The following is a 7426-nucleotide window of genomic DNA, read 5'->3' as shown; positions in this document are numbered from 1 at the left end:
TATTAGCATATTTATTTGCTTATTTATTTTATTAACATATATAAAATAAAATAATATTTTTAATAATAGCTTAAATCATTTAAAAATCAAAGTATTATTTATTTTATTTGCAACACTTTATTTTTGTATCCATTACGATATTATTCCTAGAAGTAATTTTATTTTTTGAAAACAATTTAATAGGCTCTAGATTTATTTTAAAATATAAATTTGGAAAACAAAAATGAGTGTCTACATTAATAAATTAAAATTTATATTATTATAAAATAATAAACAAAAAATTCTTATATAATAAGACAAATAAATATATTAATAATTTTATATATTTAATTTATTAATATTCGTGGTGGAATAGTATGAAATTAGGCTTACACAATAAAATTATTAAATTATCCATATCTTTTATTTTAGAAATTAATTATATAATTACTAACTGAGAAAACAATATATAGACTATAAAATCTTTAACAATATAAGTCAAATTAGCATAACATTGACAGAGGTCTAACCAAGTTAAAATAAAGAGGGTTTATAATATGTTATAATTATTTATTTGTTAATTTTTGGTTATTTTTGTTTAAATTTGAATAATTTTTCTGTAAGTACCTAATAACCCGTTAACACAATTATGAAGTTAATAAGATCAAACATTATCCGAGATATATAAGATAAAACAAGTATGAGATACAAAATTAACATAAATATTTGAGAATTCTTAAATTAACTTCAGTAATTTGAAATTTAATTTAGACTAGGAGTGTATTAAAATGAAACCAACCAATCTCAAATCTACAAATGACATAGATATTATATTACAAGTTATGTTTATTAGTTTTTTTGGGACGGAGCCGGGTGGAATCAATGACAAAATGGGTGTGAAATTGGATTTACACCATAAAACTATTAAATTATTCCTATTGTATGATTATTGAGTAAAATAAATTATTCCTATTGTATGATTATTGATTAAAATAATAATATATAGGCTATAAAATCTCTGAAAATATAATATTATAAAATAACATTGATAGTGTAAGATAAAAAAAGTGTTTACAAGATGTCATAATTATTTATTTGTTTAAATTTGAATAATTTGGTTATGAGTAATTAATAACTAGCTAGTTTTTAAATTAATAAATTAATAGGAACAAAAACATTAGGAGATAAATATAAGATAAAAATTTATGAATAAAAAAATTAACATTAATATTAGATGATTTTAAAATTAAAGTTAAGCAATTGGAAATTTAAGTTAGCATAAGAAAAGTATTCAAATGAAATCAACAATCCTAGATTCTAAAAAAATACCTAGATATTGATTATTAAATTTTTATTTATGTAAATACTATTTCTTTTAAAACCTAATATATAATTTACAACATAATAAATATTGTAATAGACTAAAAATTTATATTAATTTTTTGGACAGAACTATGATGGGATAGGTGTGAAATTAGTTTTACACCATAAAATTATTAAATTATTCATATTTTTATTTTTAAATTAATTATATAGTTATTTAGTAAGATAATAATATATAGGTTATAAATCCTTGACAATATAACTCAAGTGTAGTATAACATTGGTAGATGCATAGTTTAAGCTAAAGAGTGTTTACAATATACCATAATTATTGATTTGTTAATCTTTAATGTATTTGTTTAAATTTAAATATTTTTGCTGTGAGTAATTAATAATCAGTTAACACAATTAAGAAGTTAATATGAGCAATCTATTATGAGACATATATAAAATGAAAAAAGTATGAGACAAAAAAAAAAGCAATTGAAATTTTGAATTAGTCTAGGAAATTATTAAATTGAAATCCTCATCTCTAAAAGAACTTAAATATATATTGATAATACAATATTTGTTTTGTAGATACAAATTTTTTTTTAAAACCTAAACTATTGTAATATATTTAAAATTTATATTATTACGAAGTAATAAACTTAAAATTGTTATACAATATGAAAAAAAAAAATATTATATAATTTTATATATTTAATTATATTAATTAGTATTGGGGGCAAAACCGTGGTGAAATCTGTGCAAAATCGGTGTGAAATTGAATTTACATGATAAAATCATCAAATTATCCATTTTGTTTATTTAAAAAATAAATTTATAATTATTAATTGACTTATAATATATAAACTATAAAATCCTTAACAATATTACTCATGTTATTGGCAGAGGTCTAGTATAAGAAAAAAAAATTATAATATGTCATAATTATTTATTTGTAAATTTTTTTGTTGTATTTGTTTATATTTAAATTATTTTATTATAAGTAATTAATAACCAGTTAAGAAATTAATATGTCATAATTATTTTATTATAAAATAATTAAATTATTCGTCTTGTTTATTTTTAAAAATTAATTATATAACTGTTTAATGAGATTATAATATATAGACTAAAAAACATGAGATTGACAAATGACTAATTTTAGATGAAAGTGTTTACAAATATATCATAATTATTTATTTGTTAATTTTTGGTTATATTTGTTTAGTTTTTTTTTATTGTAAGTAATTAATAATATGTGAAAATTAACATTAATATTTGAGAATTTCAAAATTAAAATTAGTAGAGTAAAGTAATAAAATGAAATTATCAAACTTTATATTTTTATATATATGTTGATGCAAGACTAAGAGTGAAAAATAAATAAATATAATAAAAATATTATATATATAATTATGTTTATTAATGTTTAGGGTGGAACCTTAGTGAAATCGGTGTGAAATTGGGTTTACACAATAAAATTATACATATTGTTCAGCGAGATAATAATATATAGGCTATAAAATCTTTGATATTATAACTAGTGTAACATAAAAAAAAAAATGTTGATAGAGGCCTATTTTAAGATAAGGAGTGTTTACAGAATTTTATAATTATTTATTTGTTAATTTGTATTGTATTTGTTAAAATTTAAATAATTTTGATGTGAGTAATTAATTACTTGTGAGCACAATTTAGAAATTAATAGGAACAAACATTAGGTGTGTTAAGTGAGAAATATAAGATAAGAAAATATGGGAGAAAAAAATTAACATTAATCTTTCTGAAATTTTAAATTAAAGTCCAGTAATTAAAATTTTAAGTTAGCCAAAGTGTTAAAATAAAATCTTCAACTTTACAAAAGACATAGATATTGATAATATAAATTTTGTTTATGTAGATAGAATTTTTTTAATAACCTGACTATATAATTTACAATATATACGGGGTAATCGGGGAGAAGTTGAAATTGAAAATGGGAGAAAGATTGACGTGACATCATGTTATTGAATGAAAAAATAAATAAGTGTGAGAAGAGAAAGAATTCCAGATTGTGTCAAATCATTCTCTCATTCCTTCACCTTAATTCTCTATTATTATCGTCTCTCATAATATTTATTATAATATATTAAATAGTTGTATTATTATAAATTAATAAACCTAAAAATTTTATATAATAGAAAAAATAAATTGATTTTTTAATAATATTATATATTTAATTATGTTTATTAATTTTTGGAATCATACTATGTAATTAGTTTTACACAATAAAATTATTAAATTATCCATATTCTTTCTTTTATAAATTAATTATATAATTATTAATAAGATAATAATATATAGACTATAAAATCATTTACACTAAAGTAATAAAGGCATAATATATATATATATATATATATATATATATATATATATATATATATATATATATATATATATATATATATAATATGATGCTTTAAAGTATCTTGATTGTCGGGTTGAGAGTTGTGATTAATTTGGATATATGTGAGAGTAAATGGATATTTGGATCGGATTGTGGTTGACCCACCCATAAACTTAAACCGGTTAAAAATAAAATTAAAAATACTATAGGTATGGTTCGAACTTGCAACATAACAAAACAAGTACAACATTTTAACCAACTAAGCTAATAACACTTTATATTTTAAATTCAACCCAAAATTTGATAAACGCGTGATATTTTAACAATATAAGTTTAATTTTTTAACTAACTAATATATATATATATAATGATGCTTAATTTTTAAAGTGTCCGGATTGTCGGGTCGAGAGTTGTGGTTAATTTGGATATATGTGAGAGTAAATGGATAATTGTGTCGGATGGTGGGTTGACCTGCCCATAAACATAAAACGGTTAAAAATAAAATTAAAAATGTTATGGGTATGGTTTGAACTTGCAACATAACAAAACAAATACAACTTTTTAACCAACTAGGCTAATAACACTTTATATTTTAAATTCAACCCAAAATTTGATAAACGCGTGACATTTTAACAATATAAGTTCAACTTTTTAACTAACTAATCTATATATATAATGATGCTTAATTTTTAAAGTGTCCGGATTGTCGGGTCGAGAGTTGTGGTTAATTTGGATATATATGAGAGTAAATGAATACTTGGGTTGGATTGTGGGTTGACCCGCCCATAAAAATTTTACCGTAATATTTTTTTCACAATTTTTTATATTATTACTCGTGCAAATGCACGGGATACATGCTAGTTTAAGATAAAGTTTACGAGACGTCATCATTCTTTATTTGTTAATATTTGATATATTTATTTAAATTTGAATAATCTTATTGTAAGTATTTAATAACTAGTTAACACAATTAAAAGATTAATAAAAAATTTAAATTAAAGCGTAGTAATTAGAAATTTAAGTTGTTTAAGAAATTATTAAAATGAAATGAATAAACATCAACGTTACAATGACCTAGATAATTATAATATATGTTTTGCTTAAGTAAATTTAAAATATATGTTATTATAAAGTAATAAACTTAATTTGTTTTATATAATATGAATAATAAATAAATATATTATTAATGTTAGGTATTTAATTACTAATTAGTGTTTGGGGAAGAACGCGGTCAAATCTGTGCAAAATTGAATTTTCACAATAAAATTATTAAATTAACCATATTGTTTATTTTATAAATTAATTATATAATTTTAAGTGAGATAATAATATATAAGTATGATAAAGAGTATTTAGAATATGTCATAATAAAAAAAAATTGTAATTAATAACCAGATAACATAATTAAGAAATTAATAAGAACAAACACATCCTCTAACAAAAATAACAAACCTCAATTCCATACCCAAAAAAATGTATATATTGATAATATAAGTTTTGTTTAAGTATTACATTAATTTACAAAATAATGTGTACAATAGATTAAAAAAATTATATTAATATAAATAATAAACTTTAAATTATAATATAATATCAAAAAAATTAATTAATAAAATTATATATTTAATTATGTTTATTAGCTTTTGGGACTGCGGTGGAATCGATATGAAAATCGGAATAAAATTAGGTTTACACCATAAAATTATTAAATTTTTCATATTTTTTATTTTAAAAATTAATTATATAATTATTAAACTATATACTAATATATTGGTGACAAAATATACTAAACTTAAAATTCTTATATAATATGAAATATAAACAAACATATTAATAATGTTATATATTTAAATACGCTATTGATGTTGTGTCACTGATGTTGTAGTCGAACAGTAGTGAAATCGGTATGAAATTGAGTTTACACAATAAAGTTATTACATTATTCATATTATTTATTTTAGAAATTAATTATATAATTATTTGGTGAGATAATAATATATAGACAATAAAATTCTAAACAATATAATCCAGTGAAGAATAATATTGTAGAAGCATAATTTAAGATAAAATAGTCTTTATAAATTTCATAAATTATTATTTGTTAATTTTATTTGTTATATTTTTTAAATTTGAATAATTGTGTTGTAAGTGCTTAAAAACGAGTTAACACAATTAAGAAATTAATATTAATAAACATATTATTTAAGAAATATATGTTAAAAAAATGTATGAAAAAAAATTAATAAAATTTTTAAATTAAAGTTCGACAATTAAAAATTTGAGTCAGCCTAGGAAATATTAAAATGAAATCAACAAACCTCAACTCAATATATTAATACTAATAATATAAAAGACCTATATATTAATAAGCTAAATTATAATTTACAATATAATGTTTATTATAAAATAATAAATTTAAAATTATTATATAATATATAAAATAAATAAATTTAATTATATTTATTAATATATGTGATGTACCCGATAGAATTGGTGTGAAATTGGGTTTACACAATCAAATCTTTAAATTGTCATATTGTAAATTTTAAAATTTAATTATATAATTATTCAGTGAATATATGTGCTATAAAATCCGTATCATAACATTGATAGATGTAAATAGAGTTTACAATCTGTCATAATTATTTATTTGTAAAAAAAATTGTTGTATTTGTTTTAATTTAAATAATTTTGGTTTGATTAATTAATAATTAGTTATAATAATTAAGAATTAATATGAGCAAACACATTAGGTGAGAAATATAAGAGAAAAAATATGAGAGAAAAAATAAATTTAATAATTGAAGATTTTTTTAATTAAAATTCAGTAATTGAAAATTAAAATTAGTCTAAAAAAAATATTAAAATGAAATCATTCAGTTACTATTAGTCTAGGAAAGTATTAAAATCAAATCAAGAAAGTATCTGATATTGATAATATATGTTTTTGTTTATGTTGATACTAATTTTTTTGTAGGTGTTTATGTTGATACTAATTTTTTTTTAAAACCTAAACTATAATTATAATATAATATATATATATATATATAAAATAATAGATTAAAAAATTATATTAGTATAGAGTAATAAATTTAAAATTCTTATATATAATATGAAAAATAAATAAAAATTTTTTTAATATTATACATTTAATTATATTTATTAGTTTTCGGTGCCAAAATATTGTGAAATGGATGCGAAAATTAGTGTTAAATTAAGTTTAGACCATAAAATTATCAAATTATCTATATATTTTATTTTAGAAATTAATTATATAATTATGAAGTAAGATAATAATATATAGGCTATAAAATCTTTGACAATTAATTAATATAACATATGCCTAGTTTAAGATAACAATACGGATATTCTGCTACCGATTATCGTGTTCCCATGTTGCGGACCAATCAAATTGCAGCTTTATTATTATATTAATAAATCAATCTGGGTAGGAGAGGGGGAGGGAAAATCCGGAATCCGGGTTTCATTCCGGGTTCACCCCAAACGCCGTTAACGGAATGTCCAATTAACTTACAGAATTAATATAATATTCATATGCTCTAGTGAAGCTAACTTCTCTCCAGGCGCCATGTGAGAAGGAAGGGTGAGAAGCGAAGGGAGCGAAGCTTTCCCCGCCTAGGAGCCCAGACCTTCATGTAAACCCCCAACCCATGAGAAGACCGTTTGCTTATCATGAAATACACTTACTCATGTATGTAAATACCAAAATTAACATGAATTTAATAT

The sequence above is a fragment of the Impatiens glandulifera genome, chromosome 1 (genome assembly GCF_907164915.1).
Source record: "Impatiens glandulifera chromosome 1, dImpGla2.1, whole genome shotgun sequence".
In the NCBI taxonomy this organism is placed as follows: domain Eukaryota; kingdom Viridiplantae; phylum Streptophyta; class Magnoliopsida; order Ericales; family Balsaminaceae; genus Impatiens; species Impatiens glandulifera.
Note: the sequence above shows the minus strand (reverse complement) of the source record.